Below are 16,694 nucleotides of genomic sequence, written 5' to 3' on the forward strand. Positions count from 1 at the left end.
GAAGACTGGAGACTCAGTTTTGTGAAGGAGGAAATTGGACCTCATAAAATCTTTCCTTATTTTTTAAAAATAAGATATAGTTGATACAAAACATAATAGCTTCAGGTATACAAAATGATATGAGATTTGTATATTTTGCAAAAATAGTCACCCACAATAAGGCTAGTTAACATCCATCACCACACATAGTTATACATTTTCTTGTGATGAGAACTTTTAAGATCTATTCTCTCAGCAATGTTCAAATACACAATACAGTTTTACTAACTGTAGTCACCATACTATTACATTATATCCCATGACTTATTTATAACTGGTAGGTTGTACTTTTTGACCTACTTCATGCATTCCTCAAAACTCTTGACTGAGGCTATTCAAAATTGAGACAAAAGGTAGATGTTATTTGTGTTTATAGAGAGTAAGAATCCAGGTCCAAGATAAATGAGGGCATTGGGAACCAAGAAAAAGATTGACAGTATTTTCCCCAATGTTCCCCCCCAACCTCCACCCCTGAATTCATGTAGAAGACTAGTAATACCCACTTGTTTGCTGTTATCTCCAGCCCTTTATGTGGTGCTCATCACTTTGATTTGTTGGTCCTCTCTGGTAAACACATGGAGATTCTACCCTTTTCCTGACTTGGAGCCTGGGTTGTAGCTAGGGCACACTGAGGCCAGAGATACTCCCCCTGCCTTGGTTACCCTAAGGTGGTTTTAGGCTTCCAGAGTCTTTTATCTTGAGTTCACTATAGCCCCTTTCTATTTGTTATCATTTTAATTGATGTCCCACTTGAGGGAGTTGATTTCCCCTTCCTTCTCCTGACTGGCATATCCTCCTTCCCTCCCTCTCCCCTTCCTTCTCCTGACTGGCATATCCTCCTTCCCTACAATTACCAAGCCTTCTCCTGACTGGCATATCCTCCTTCCCTCCCTCTCCCTTGTAAAAATATACCTAACTTACTTTATTTAGTCCTTCAGCTTGCCATCTAAAAATATTTGGAAAAGTGAATCATTCTTTATGTGCTTCTGTAGTTTGAGTTGATGTTGCTTTCTAACACGTGAAGAGAATGACCAATTGAATAGTTTGGATTACCTCTCTAAAACTGATCAATGGTTAAGGCGCATGTTGATGTGGCAGGTATTTGGGGAGTCAAATTCCCACCAAGAACTCCTAAGATTAGTTAAATTGTAGAATTGCTATTATTCTTGTCTATGACTCATGTACTGTTCTTAGGAAGGATAAGAGTTGGCATTGATTATTTACAAGTTTTGTAAAGTGGAGACGCATTATACTGGGCATTATGCTGTGGGTATATGATTCTATTGGTAATAACTTGTTGAATAGTTTTCTTACCCACAGAAAAACTCTTAAACTTTAAGAGTATTTATAAGCAATGTGTTCTACACTGACTTAACACAGAGGCTTTATTGTTGGTTTTTGGCTGCCTGTCATAGGACTTCCTTTTTTCCCCCCCTTTAAAGGAATATGGCTTGGGAAATGCTTATGGTGTTTACATTTTGCCCTGTACTCTTCATTTAATGCTCTTTCCTGGGTAATCTCATTTAGTATCTTCTGTATGTTGATGACTCCCAAGTCTGTGTTCTTGCCTTGGTCTTTTACCTGAGTGTCATTTTTTATTTCCAGCTGCTGCGTAGCTAATCTCAGTCTGTATAGCTATTTAAAAATCTTTTCTCCGTTCAATTACATGTATTCCCACGTTCCCCCTTATAGAAACTAGAGACAGAAGCCTTGACATCATCTTCAGTTCTTTCTCTTTGATTCTCATCTGGTTGATTACCAAGCCTACAATCCATGGAAAAGGTTACCAGGATCACCCACAAATATATACTGTACTGTTTTTGATCCTAGGGAGTAAAGTTAGTTGTGGATGTGATGATGGGGCTCTCCAGATGCTTAAGAATCTCTTCATTATTGAGGACCTCGTGGGTTTTTCATGGTGAGAAGAGCTGCCTTTTACTATTTTTGCCTTTTCTACACATTCCTACAATGCTGTAATATTCTAAAAAATGCTTCTTATCTATTCATGTCATTTGTTTAAAAAATATCAAAAGTGACAGACCTGTAGGGAGGAAGAAGCAGCACATCTTATCTAGCTGGTTAAAAACAGCAAAACAAAAGTGTAAATTACCAGTTGCTGAAAATGGCACAGGTCTCTAGGCAGTTAGTCATATTGTTAGCCAGTTTGCAAGTTGCAAGATAAAGCAGGGATGATAGTAAAGAAAGGAACTGTGCTTTCCCCCCAGGTCCCATAGAGTGGATCAGATTAACTTTAATCAGAAGTGGCAGTTTTTCCACTGAAAACATCTGAGAAGAAATTCTGTTTTCTGAATTGAGAAAGTGAATATCTTTTGAGAATGCTGTTGTACTTTTATGCTTCATTTACATTTTTAGCCTTCCAGGTTGCATTTGTCAGTTGCTTTTGAGATTTATGTTTTCTGGTTGAATATTGCCTTGCTTGCAATTTCCAGGTGTTCTTAAAGGTCAGTGGAGACTAGAGCTCTTTAATATATGTTTACATTGGGCAATAAACTGAGCCTCTGATATTTTTGTGGTTGTGCAGTATGAGGTGAGTATTTTGCTTGTAGGTTTAATTTTTCCTTGACAATAAAACAGAGAAAATGTGTCACGGGAACTTGACTTTTGAACAGTTGGGAAGACCTCATTTAATCTGGCAATTGCTGTACCATCCTTTCATCTTCCACTGTATGAGGTGAAAGCTTAGAAAAGAATACCTGTGTGATATTGATTAAGCCTGCCAACCCATGATCAATACAAGTCTTGTTAGTAGCTTTACTTGCTTCTGAAAGAAAGACAGTCTCTGCCTCCTTCAATCCTGCGTAGTGTTATCACAGTTATTGTTCATAGGTGTGATCCTATTTGGTTATTTTCATATTTTCAAACACTTATTTTGAAAAGTTCCGAAGACATAGCTTTTCTTTTTTCCCCCTCCCTGTATTACTTTTCTTCTGATGATAATGTTCAGGTATTTAAATCAAAATGTTCTCTTTTAGTCCTAGTGATAGTTATAGGGCTGTACATAATTTATAAATGTCAAGATGGGGCTTATGCAAAAAGCTGCAACTTTTCACATATTATTTAATAAAATTTGCATTTTAAACTAATGTTACAGATTTTATTTGGGTATGTTTTAATATAAACTATAGCACTGAGCTTTCTCACCCATTCTTTAAAGAAACATGTTAATTTTTCCTATTTGGTTCGTATTTTGAGCCCTTTATTTGTTTTACAAATTAATGGGTTTTTCAGTAATGATCTTTCCAAGATCTTCACAGACACTTGCTTTAGAGAGCTGCCATATTTATATTAGAAACCCCTAATGTAGACTTAATAGTTAGTCTCTTTTCATTCCCAGGTGGACCTGGTAGGAAAGGTAAATGAGCTTTTGATTAGAGAATACGTTACAGGCTGAGCAAGACTGGGGTATATTATCTCTGACATTGGGCCATTATATCACCCTGTAAAACTTGTAATAAACCAAGTAAGCTGTTGTGTAAAAATAGGGACTATCTTATTCTTGAATGTATGGCTGTTTCTCTTATCAAGAAAATTAAAAAGAACATTCTGCCCTCCATGCACATTTATTGTACTTATTGCTGATTATTAGGTTTTTTTAGTAGATAGAATTGGTATTTCACCTTGAGCAAATGGTATTAAAGATTTCTTGTGTAAACTCCTGATAGAGGGTATTGGTGTATTCTTAAGAGCTATTTTTATTTTTTGAGAGAATTCTGAGAACTGTGGAGTACAATGAAGTTAACATACTGGGACCAGAAGCCAGGTATATATGAAGCTGAATAACTGGAGAGGTTAATTTGGACACCTGAAGTGGGTACTTTAGGTGGCATTCTAGGTCTGTGCTGCCCCATACTTCATTTCATAGTTTCCTTCTTTCCACTTGTAATTTACTAATTTTCAAGTTCCAAAATGGAAAGTTCATTTAGTTTATTAGTGCCCACTGATTTGACTGTTGTGTTTTCAGCTTCTTACTGTGTGTATCTTATATCATTTGACAGCTCTTGGCAGTCTTGGGTGCCATTCCTGGTTATAGAGAGACTTTATGCTGAGAAAAAGTAAGCAATGCTTCCTTCATTGCTGATGAATGATAGCAACTAGATAATTATATGTAAGAATCCTTATTTAGAACTCCAGACTTTCTTACTGGGTAACGGCCCCTCCCCTTCTTTTATGGCTCTTCCTACTCTGAATGTTAATGCAGTCATTAGGTGCCAACGAGTACAGGAATCTAAAACAGTCAGCTGTGAAACATGCTTGCCCTGGATTACCTGGTGTTCGTGCTTCCCATTGTTCCACATGTAGGAGATGATGTTTGTATAGCATACTGGGTATACTGGAGACATTTTCGGAGTGTTTATATGGGACTTTGTGAAAAATTCATTATATATTTTCTAATATTCTAAGACAAGAAATGCAATGAGGGAAGATAACAAACATCAAATTTGCCTGAAATATCCAATAAAGTGTCTTCAATGGAAAATTTGAGTGTGTTTCTGTAAACCAAAAGTTTTCATATCAGGCTGTAGGTCTAAAATGCATGACATTTCTGATGAAGGCTTTTTTTCATGAACATATTAATTTCTTGAAGATCACTATTAATGGAGAAAAAATTGTTCATGTAGTAAGAGGTGGCAAATGATAGAAGAATAATTGCATTTTCTCTAGCTGCTGTAAACATCTTTCTTGTCATTAGCCAGAATTTGGTAATTTGATCTCTTTAAATTATATTTCCAGAGTATGATTCTTTAAATCCAGCCACTTTCCCCTTTTTTCCACTGACAATTATAATTGTAATTTCTTGATAAAGCACATAGATTTTTGAATCCAGTTAAACTTTTTCATATAAAGGATTTAAAAACAGTCTGCCTTCCTTCCTCTCTATTTGACTTAATTCTTCTTTAGGATTCAGATTATGGCACCAACTAAATAGTACTAGTGAGCCTTTAAAATCTCATTTTTCTGGAATTGAGCTTTTTTTTTGAATTTATACACTTATATTTACTACATGTTTTCTTTCCTTTCAGTAGACTTTACAATGTTCACTTTAGGGCCTCAAAAATGCTACCTAGGAAAGCTGTTTTTAAAATCCAATTACTCTGTTTTGTTAATTTGCAAGGTAAGAATCTTTTAAACGGTCTTCCCCAACCCCCAAGACTTTATTTGGACAGTTGGTGTATTTCCCTTTGAAACATGGGAGGTTTGGAGGTGGGAGGGTGCCTGTGTTCCTCTTATGTGTCTTCCTAGATTGGGAACCAGCCAAGACTGTAGCAACCTGGATTTTATTAAATGCAGTGTTTGGTAACATCATTAACACGGAATTTGTCTATAGGAAATTGTTAATATGTAGAGGGCTTCTCTGTGAATGGAACAGTGTATTGTTGTCATCCTAGGACTTTCAGGACATAGTTTCAATACAGTCTTTCCACTGCAGCTTCACAAACTTATTTGGCCTGTCCACAATATGTTATTTGCCTCAAAACATTCTTTTGCCACCTTGACTATTTCATCCCCACTTATTTTGACACCATCCAGTGTCATGGCTGTTGGTGGTGTTTGTAGGATGAGGATTTCTAGATTTATAGCTTTAGCTTCAGAGCTTTTTGACCTCTCAACCCATGCGTGTATCTGTGCTTGGATATCTACTAGACTTCTCAAACTTAACATGTTCCAAGCAGAATTCCCAGTTTCTCCTCCCCATCACGTGAGTAAATGACAACTCTACTCTTCCAGTTGCTCAGGCCCAAATCTTGGCCTCTTCTTTGATTCTCCTCTGTCTCACAGTTGGCCACAATCTGACAACAGATTCCGATGGATCTGTTTGTGGAACCAATCCACAACCTGACCACTTCTTAGCAGCACCGCATTACTACTACCTTGCCTGAATCAGTAGTTTCCTAATCCTGCAGCACCAAGAGGGAGTGTCTTAATTCTCTATGCAAACTCCTACAATGGCTTTTGTCTTTATTTCAGTAAATGCTGCCCCCTCCTGCCCCCTCACCGCACTCCTTATCTCTTGACTTTCTCCTTTGCCATCCCTGCTTCAGCCAACCTATTACTGTTGTTTGGATATGTCAGGCAGGCTTTTGTCTCGGGCTTTTGTACTGGCCATTCTCTCTAGAACGCTTTCTTCCCAGATAACCATGCAACTTGCTCCCTTACTTCCTTCAGGTTAAATGATTTTGTATCAGTGATTACCTTACATAATGAACAACCCCTCCATCCCTTTTGCCCAGCTTAATTTTTCTCCATAGCATTTATCACCAGCTAATGCAGGGTGTGTTTACTTGTTTATGTTTTGCTTCCTGCTCTGCTAACCTGTAAGCTCTCTAAGTTTAGAGAGTTGTGTGTATTCCGGTCATGCATGTATCTATAGCTCTTAGGGCAGTGCTTGGCACCTAGTAGGAGCTCAATAAATATTTACTGAGTTAATGGAGGGACTGTACTCTGGACATTTATGTTTGATGATCAGTGTTACAGCTACAACATGTGTAAGTGTTATGGTCCAGGCCCTGGGAATCCTCGCAGCCCCACCCTTCCTAGTCACTCACTAGTTGCTGGCATCTGGAATTGAGTAGTTCTAGTGGCTCTTCTGCTTTTCTGTTTGAATGACATCAGGTTAGTAAAGGTGGCAAGGTAATACATTTGGTCATACCCACTTAGAATAGCTCAGACATAGAAAATGGCAAAATGAGTTTGGCTTAGACTTCTGATTTTAGTCAGAGCTACTTTTCCTTTTCACCTGATTCAGATTCTAAGTGTTTTTTAGGACTGCTCCAGTGAGTTTTATGGTTCTGTTTTCCCCTTGATATAATTTATACCCATGGATTAGAAGTGCATTATGAATGCTTTTGGTTTTTCATATATGTATGAAGTATAATTGTATTAAGTATAGAAGTCAGTCTGTCATTACCGTTAATTCAAATGCTGAGAGCTTATGTGCCATGGTTTTAAATTGCTTTAATATTGGGGCTCTACAAACTGAAAGAAACCCTTTCCAACTTAACCTACTTTTGAACATGTTGTGCTGAGATAGTAAGCCTGACCAGATATTCCTGCATATTAAAGGTTACTGTGGCTCAAAGCAAGTTGAAATAAAACTTCTCTGTGTTTAACTATGCTTTTTACAGCTTTAAGAGGTGGTTTTCTCAATGGCAGGGGTAGAGCTCATACTTGTGAATTTTATAACTGGATGCAGTATTTTCAGCTGTAACATAGCTGAAACAGAATGAAACAGCTGAAATAGCTGTAGCTTGTGCATTTTATTAGTTTGTAGTGTTGCTGTTTGTGTGTGTGTGTGTGTTTTAACAACATTACTGAAATGTAATTCACTTATCATGTAATTTACCCATTTAACGTGTATAATTTAATGGCTTTTAGTGTATTCATAGATATGTGTAACCACCATCAATTCTAGAACATTTTTATCCCCCCCCCCCAAAACTCCATATCCATGGCAGTCCCTCCCCAGCCACCTCCCCAGCCCCCAGGCAACCACTAATCTGCTTTCCAACCCTGTGGATTTGCCTTTTCTGGACATTTAATATAAATGGGATCATACAATATGTGGTTTTTTGTGACTGGGTTTTTTCAAATACCATGTTTTTCGGTTTTAGCCAGGTTGTAACATGTATCAGTATTTCCTTTGTTTTATTTATTGATGTGTGTGTGTGTGTGTGTGTGTGTGTAACAGAGCGAGAGGGAGAGGGAGAATCTGCACGAGCAAGAATCACCAGTTGATTCTTGTACGTGCCCTGACTGGAGATCAAACCCGCAACCTTGGCCCATCAGGAGGATGCCCTCTAACCAACTGAACTACCTGACCAGGGCAGTATTTCCTCCTTTATTGCTGGATAATGTTCTATTATACGGATATATCATCTTTTATTTATCCATCTGCTTGGCTTTTATATTTATTTTTTCTACACTTGGTTTTCTATTTACGACCATGCTTTAGGAAGGTGAGATTAGGAATTCTTTCACATGAGGGATTTGGTTTAAAGGCTTTTGGTTATATTTGGTGTTGTGGGCACCAGGTTTTCTCTTTAGTTTTGTGATAACAGAAGCATCCACTTGGCCCCGTGACCAGAGCAGGTTACCAGTGAGTAATATTACCTTCAGGCCTTGCCAGGAAGCATCAAGATTTTCAGGATATTTACATCTGTTTTTCAAATTCAGCATCACACATCTGTGTAATTACTATTTCAGGCAGTGTTTTTTAATTAGTCTATTTCAGAGAACAAAGAACATGCGTTATTTTTATAATGGTGTCATCTTTATGAATTCCATATTGGTCAAGCATAATTTTGAATAAACACAGATGCTTAAACCCTTTGAAATCTCTTTGAAAGATTATTGTGTTTAAAGCAGTGGTTCTTAACTGTGAGCAACTTGGCTACCCAGAGGATATGTGGCAGTATCTGGAGATATTCGTTGCCCTGATGGAGTAGCGGGTCGAGCTACTAAATTTACATGGGGAGAGAACAGGAATAATGCACAGGACAGGCACCCCATCCTCCAAATCTGGCCCAAAATGTTTATCGCACCATAGTTGAGGAGCCCTGGTTTCTTTTATCCATTGAATAGAAGAGATACAACTGTTGGCAATGTGCAAAAGTAAAAAAATTCTGTATGTGATTGGCAAAAACTTCACATTTAACCATACAAGAAAGCAGTTGCTTATATGAATGAGTGTGTGTTCTTTAAATAAAGGAAGACTTTGTATTTTTATTTTTTAAAACCCCCTTGGGCACCTCATTTTTGGTAATTCCTTACTCCCACTTCAAATAAAAAGATTATGTGTTGTTTGTTACTTAATCTTGAGTTGTTTAATTGTAACCTAGAGTTTTGCTGTTCTGGATACTTACCCTACCTTTGCAGGTCCTGTGTTTTGTTATTAAGTCTTTTTGGAAGAAATTAAGATATTTGTCAGAGTTTACCAATCTTCTCTCAGTTTTTCCCCAAAACTTCTCAAGGAATTGAGGAAGTGCTACTTTAGCACTATACCCATTTCTGATTAAGGGACATTCATTCTGTGCTTCTGTTTTGATACCACAAAGGTCACTCTCTGAATTTGACTAGTTCATCCCATTTCGGTTATTTAGGTACTTTTAATAAGACATGTGTTCTGGGAATGAGTATATAAACTCAGGATTGGTTGAGTTTAAATATTTCTTAATCCCAAATGTAGAGAATCATTGAAGGGACTTGCATAGACATTTGCTTCTGTGTGTGGACTTGGTCAGGTGGAAGACCTTCCTGACCCATTTATTTTTTACATGGAAGAATAATTCTTAATACCACAGTGGTTTCAGATAAAACTCTCTCCATGGGTTTATAGATCTGCTGACCCCACATTTCAATGTTACCTTGCATCTTCATCAGTGATTTTCTGGCATACTATGATGTATTCTCTGCAGCAGGTTGGTGTTTATGAAAATGCCTGTTTCTTATCCAGTGAGTACAAGTGGTAGAGTGATATTTCCCTTTCCAGAGGTAAAGTCATTACAATTTCTTTCCCAGGATGTGGGTATAAAAGGGAATAGGAAACAAAACTGATTTCCCTTTGAAAGCAGTTGCCCAGCCACAGCATGCCTCCTTCTGGCTTCAGCTGCTTCTCTTGCCCGGCATAGTGGGTTGCTCACTTAGGTCTTCCACGATTGGACCATCTCATTTTGTTCCTAAATGAAAAAAGCTAAAATATTTATTGAGATAGACTAAAATGCAGAAATGGCAAAGGCAGAAGTGCTTGAGGTGCTTTGGTTCCTTCTTGATTTAAGCTTTCAGAGATAGTGGATTTGAAAACAAGCTTGTTTGGATGGCACTAACAATTCTCAGTGGAAAATAATCTCCTGCCAGACAAAATGAATGTTTCCAAAATGCTCTTTCATCTCAATAGCCTATAGCGACACTGTTTGCTTAGTCTACCGTATTGGATAGCTTGGCTTTCAAGGCTGTGTAATTTAAGGCAGCAAAGCCTTGTGGTTAAGAGTATAACTCCTGGAGTCAATGGAGTTCATAATCCTAGGTCTGTCACATGTAGATGTGTTATTTTGGTCTGTTTGCTCAGCCTCTCTGTGCTTATCTTTACATTAGGAAGATGTACATAACAATAGTACCTACTGAATAGAGTTAGGATGATCCTATGACCTGGTTTACGTATGTTTTTCCTGAATAATTATTAATCTTTTTAACTCTCAGATGTGTCCCAGTTGGACAATAAATTATTTTATTGCTCTTTAATAGTGGACATTAAATGAATTAACATGTGTAAAATGCTTCTGCATATTTAGTGTTCAGTGAGTGTTAGCTGCTTTATTATTTTAGGGTTCCCCCTTTCTACTTAAGCTTATTTCATACAGGTTTTCCCCTGTAACTGCCATCAAGGACCATGGTTTAATCAAATACTTTTTTTTTAACTGAAATTTCTTGCACCTGGAATGTTTCCTTTGTTTTGCTCCTCCTTGTCCTATTCATGTTTTTGAGGCAGCTCCAGCACCACCTCAGTTATTTACTCATGAAATATTTTCTTGCCCAAATAAAAGTCTCCTCATAATGCCCGTTTGATTGAACTAGCTTATGTGTGAGAGGGAGGGCAGGAAAAAGTAATTCATGACTCAGGTTTATGTGCCAGGCAGTGAGTTAGGATCTGAGAATACAAGGGAGGGCAGAAACAGTCAAGGGTCAGCCCCTCAACGCCTCAAGCTTCTAGCTTGAGGATACAGACGGATGTTAATGAAATCACACAAATAAATGAAATTACACTTGTAGGAAGTGTTGCAGAGGGATTTTAGAATTTGTATTGGAAAAACTATTTACACTCACTTCCTTGGTGATCTGTCTCATGTCCTTAAAAACTAAATTTTTATTTCTAGCTTGTACTTCTACCTACTTGATGTATTTATCTGTTTTTTACAGGCTCCTCAAACTTAACATGTTTCTATCTGAGCTCCTGATCTTTATCCCCAAACTCCCATGTCAGCTTCACCCATCCATTTGTCAGGTCAGACCCCTCGGAGTAGTTCTTGATTTCTTTGTCACACCACACCTCTTGGTTTGCCAGCACATCCTGTTTCACTCTTATATTAAAAATAAAGTAAAATGTCTCTTCTTCTGTATGCTACCCCCCTAGCCCGTCCCAGCTACTGGTCTTTTACCTGGGGTTTCAGGTGAGCCTCTTCCCTCACCAGTCTTCATGTTGCATTCCTTCAGGCTTTTCTTCAACAGCCAGAGTCATCTTAAACAGAAGTCAGATCATATCTTTCTGTGATATCTGGATCCCTGCAGTAGCTGAAGTGTCATTCTAGTCATTTTATGTCACTTCATAACACTTGAGTAAAGGCCAGAGTCCCTCCTTTACTTCAACCCATCTCACTCTCTCTCTTCCTTGTGCTACTCCAGCCCCTCTGGACTGCTTTGTCTTGAGTGTACCTGTCGCACTCCTGACTTGGGACATTTGCTCCTGCTTTTTCTTCTGCTAGAATGGTCTCCCTTTGTACGTCCTAATGGCTTCCTCTCTAACATTCTTAGGAGGAAAGCCACCTCAGTGGGAGCTTCCCTGACCATTATTTAAAATTGCAGTCCTTCCACCCTCCCTGTTCCTACTGAATTCTTCATTTAAGATCTTTTCATGTAATATATATACACACACAGTTGTGAGCACGCTGTTTATTCTTGTATTACTATTTATTAATTATTGTATTTTCCAAACAAACAAGTGAACTTACTTTTGTCCTACCCTGCACATATTTGTGTGTATATATTTGTGCATGTGTGTATAGAGGAGAGACAGAGACCTCCTTCCCTTCCGTGCCATTTTGTTGTAATATTGTTGAGGTACTGTAGGAACTTTTATTTATCATTTAGCCTATGGGAAAATTCATTTCCTTACACATTATTTTGCTGGAGGCCCAGGAATCTATTGAAGACATTAAGTGAATGTTATTATCCTGTTGTTTATGGCAGGGGTGTCAAACTCATTTTCACCTGGGGCCACATCAGCCTCCTGGTTGCCTTCAAAGGGCTGAATGTAATTTTAGGACTGTATAAATGTAACTACTCCTTAACAGTTAAGGGAGAGCTTGGTGCTGCTGCTGGGTAGAAACAAGGTGCTAGGCCAGATAAAACAAGGTTGAGGGCCGGATTTGGCCTGAGGGCCTTGTGTTTGTCACCTATGGTTTATGGTCTCTCTCCCCTGCCTCACACAACCTGGTTCATGAAGGCAGGGAAGTTTGTGTGGTCCTCTGCTGTTTCTTGACACCTAGTGCGGTAACTAGCACACAGTAGGCATTCAGTAGACATTGGTTCAATGAATAGATGGTGTGACTCTGATGTGTTCTACGTTAGATCTTCCTTTTGTTTTTGTTAATTAAAGTATTTCATACCATGTTTCCTATTTGAGTGTGTTTCTTAAACCTGTCTGAATCATCAGCATGAATACACGCAGGAAACACTGGCATCTGTGAAGAGTTGGTGACTCTGGCAGCACAGATTATAACCTGAGCAGCAGGTTGGAATCAGGTTGGATGGGATTCACCTTTGGAAAACCTGCCTTAGAATCATTGGCAGCGTGGCTGTGTGCAAATGATATCTTCTTAATTCTCCTTCTGAGGTCTGTAAAGTGGGTGAGGTGACTTCTGTCTGGCTCATTTTATTGATTTGTTGAAAGAAATGATCAAATGGGATTATGACAGGGATCTGTAAACTCCTTATTGTTACAAAGATGCTGCTGTTGTATTGTTTAATTTGTAGATCATTTCTACTAAATTGAAGTGGCAACTACCCTTCTCAGTGCCATCTGGTTTCTCTCTGGGTCCCTTGTCTCAAATGTCATATTAATGTCGTATGTTGGCCATTGTATAATGAGGCTTAGAAAAATTATAATTCTATAGGGAATACAGAGAGAAATATTTATATCCTCACTGAACTGTATATTAGAGCCAAATATAAATGCTAATTGGATTGACTTTTGCATTGTAATCCAGGGTTCTTAGTTATCTTAAAGTTGGGGCTATACACACATTTTGTTGATTCCTCCTCTATCGTTTCTTTTTTTTTTATTAGTTTTTTTTTTATCCTCACCTGAGGACATTCTCCTCCTACCCCACCCCCCAAATTGCTTTTAGAGAGGAAGGGAGAGAGAGAGACATCAGTGTGAGAGAGGAGCATCAATTGGTTGCTTCCTGTACCTGCTGGGGGCGGGGGGGGGGGTTGTCACATGTGCCTGGACCAGGGCTTGAACCTGCAATTTAGACATATGCCCCAACCAGGGGTTGAACCCACAAACTCTTTGGTTATGGGATGACGCTCCAATCAACTGAGCCACACTGTTTGTTGGCTCTGTTGTTTTTTTAATTTTTCTTTTTTGCTCACTCTTGGTAGAAACAACTCTGATTTCTTTGTAAATAGAAACATGGCATATGATTTTTTAGGGAGTTGTGTTGAATGTATAGTTTGGACCTACTTCTTCCTTTTTGAGTGGTAAAATAATATTTTTACATGATTTTCTAGAGCAGTTATCTTGTTTACTATAGAACGTATGATCTTTTTTTAAATATATTTATTGATTATGCTATTACAGTTGTCCCATTTCCCCCCCCCCAACTCCACTCCATCCTACCCACCACCCCCTCCCTCCCACATTCCCCCCCTATAGTTCATGTCCATGGGTCATACTTATAAGTTCTTTGGCTTCTACATTTCCTACACTATTTTTACCCTCCCCCTGTCTATTTTCCACCTATCATCTATGCTACTTATTCTCTGTACCTTCCCCCCCCTCCCCCTCCCACTCCCCTATTGACACCCCTCCATATGATCTCCATCTCTATGGTTCTGTTCCTGTTCTAGTTGTTTGCCTAGTTTGCTCTTGTTTTTGTTTTAGGTGTGGTCATTAATAACTGTGAGTTTGCTGTCATTTTTACTGTTCCTATTTTTGATCTTCTTTTTCTTAGGTAACTCCCTTTAACATTTCATATAATAAGGGCTTGGTGATGATGAACTTCTTTAACTTGATCTTATCTGAGAAGCACTTTATCTTCCCTTCCATTCTAAATGATAGCTTTGCTGGATACAGTAATCTTGGATGTAGGTCCTTGTGTTTAATCTTGGGTAATGTAATTATGATGTGCCTTGGTGTGTTCCTCCTTGGGTCCAGCTTCTTTGGGACTCTCTGAGCTTCCTGGACTTCCTGGAAGTCTATTTCCTTTGCCAGAGTAGAGAAGTTCTCCTTCATTATTTGTTCAAATAAGTTTTCAATTTTTTGTTCTTCCTCTTCTTCTGGCACCCCTATAATTCGAATGTTGGAACGTTTCAAGATGTCCTGGAGGTTCCTAAGCCTCTCCTCATTTTTCGGAGTTCTTGTTTCTTCATTCTTTTCTGGTTGGATGTTTCTTTCTTCCTTCTGATCCACACAGTTGATTTGAATCCCAGTTTCCTTCGCATCACTATTGGTTCCCTGTACATTTTCTTTTGTTTCTCTTAGCATACGCTTCATTTTTTCATCTGGTTTTCGAACAGATTCAACCAATTCTGTGAGCATCTTGATAACCAGTGTTTTGAACTGTGCATCCGATAGGTTGGCTATCTCTTCCTCGCTTAGTTGTATTTTTTCTGGAGCTTTGAAGTGTTCTATCATTTGGGCCATTTTTTTTTTTGTCTTGGTGCGTCTGTTACTTTAAGGGGCGGAGCCTTAGGTGTTAACCGGGGCGGGGTAACGCAGGTCGCTGTGCCTTGACGCTGTACGTGGGGGAGGGACTGAGAGGGAGCAATGGCCCCCCGCCTCACTCTCCTCTGGATTTCAGTCTTTCACTCCGCCACCCACAATCAAACTGGGCCCCTCTGGTGCTGGTTCCCGAGTGGGTGGGCTTGTGCACACACTAGGCCCCTGTGGGTCTCTCCAACCACCTCTCCCGTGAGGCTGGGAGTCTCTCCTGCTGCTGCCCCAACTCCCACGGGCGCTTTCAATCAGAGGTTTGAGGCTTTATTTCCCAGAGCTGGAGCCCTGGGTTGCGCAGTCTGCTTCGCTCCCTGCCGTTCGCCCGGTTTATCCGTGTGCTAATGTGGGGCCCCAGGGTGCTACCCACTGCTCTGCCTGCCCCACTCTCTGCCACTCTGAGTCCGGCCTTCTCGGTTTATCTGCGCAAATGTAGGGTTGCAGGGTTTGCTAGTGCTCGGACTGCCTGCCCCCTTCGTCCCACGCTCCGCCAGTCTCAGTCCCACCACGGCAACGTGAGTCCTCTCCACCCCGGTGCCCGTCTCCGCCCTTCCTACTGGTCTGGATGAATGTTTATTTTGTATTTCCTTGGTGTCGGACCCCCTTGCCGTTGGATTTTCTGTCAGTTCTGGTTGTGCGAGGAGGCGCAGTGTGTCTACCTACGGCGCCATCTTGGTTCTCAGAATGTATGATCTTTTTCTTAAATTTATCAGAAGTCTGTCTGTCCTACATTTGAGAGGTTTTCATTCCTTGCTCTTTTTGGACTCCTGATAGACCTAGGTATGTTTTCAATGCCAGAAGAATGTTTTAACAACTGTGTCAACTAATAATTTTCTCTCTTGCATGATTGGCTTGTTTATGCTTTAAACTTAAGCCCGGTGGAGAAGGTTATATATCTCTTTTTGTATTTTCAGTTGCTAATACCAGTAGCTTACTGGCACTTGGGAGTTTATTACTGTCTGTTTAACAGATGATTCATCTAGGCAGGAGTTTTGTGGGCACTAAAATAATTTTTCATTTTTTGAAATATGTTTAGAAAGCTGCAGTCCTATCTGAAAGCATATTTGGTGTGTAGAAGGGAGTGATCTCAGTTTGTGCTATATGGTTTTACCTTTCTAACTTTGCTTGTAGATTGTCAGCATTATTGCGTCTTCATTGGATTATTTAATATGAAAGGTTGTTAATATTCTTTATTTTCATGAATGCCTGAGGATATTTGAGGTACAAAGGGGAGGTCCTTTCTGGTATCAGGTTTGACCTCTGAGATTTGGAGAAAGTATATGATAATTTTTATGTTTTTTTTGGCATGACCAATGAGAATTTCCTTTGCTTCTGAAGCATATAATTGCAAACTGATTTGTTTGTTGTTGTCAAAGTCAGGAGGACCAATCTTTTGTTTGTTTGACTGTGTTTTTTGCCTGGCCCTAGTAACATCAGAAATGGATGGTTTTCATATTAATTAGTTGCCTCCTTCCCGCGTGACCCCCCCCTTCCCTTTGTAGCATTGAGGGCAAGGGCCACGAGTTTTTCCCTCACTGTACTTTTAGTTCCTAATACTTGGCACATAGATAGTGTTGAACTATCTATGGTATTGTTACATTAGATGAGACAGTGGGGAAGATGATTAAAGAATGCAAAAGATAAGTTACTGGTTATTATGTCTGTTCCAAAACTGACCTATAACCAAAATGCTTTTTTCACCTTCTATGAAACTTTTATTAGCACTGGTGTTAGGTTGAAGTTTGGTATTATTCACTCTTCTCATTTTAAGCTCTTAACTTTATACTTTACTTGTTTAGTGTAAAGTGTTGAGATTAGTTCTGAGGAGGAGTTTACTAGGGAAGCTATGAATAGTGGGAATTTGGAAGAATGTAAAAACCACCTAATATTTCCTAAAGATAGAAGGTTGTTTTGGAAGCTGTTATGT

At 39.1% G+C, this 16,694-nt stretch overlaps 1 protein-coding gene across 8 annotated transcripts in view; it reads left to right on the top strand.

Annotated features, from left to right (window-relative positions):
- Positions 1 to 16,694, top strand: part of RERE (arginine-glutamic acid dipeptide repeats) — a 392,196-nt gene that overhangs the window by 140,473 nt on the left and 235,029 nt on the right. The gene's annotated exons all lie outside the window — the stretch shown is intronic.

The sequence above is a fragment of the Desmodus rotundus genome, chromosome 3 (assembly GCF_022682495.2).
Source record: "Desmodus rotundus isolate HL8 chromosome 3, HLdesRot8A.1, whole genome shotgun sequence".
Classification (NCBI taxonomy): Eukaryota; Metazoa; Chordata; class Mammalia; order Chiroptera; family Phyllostomidae; genus Desmodus; species Desmodus rotundus.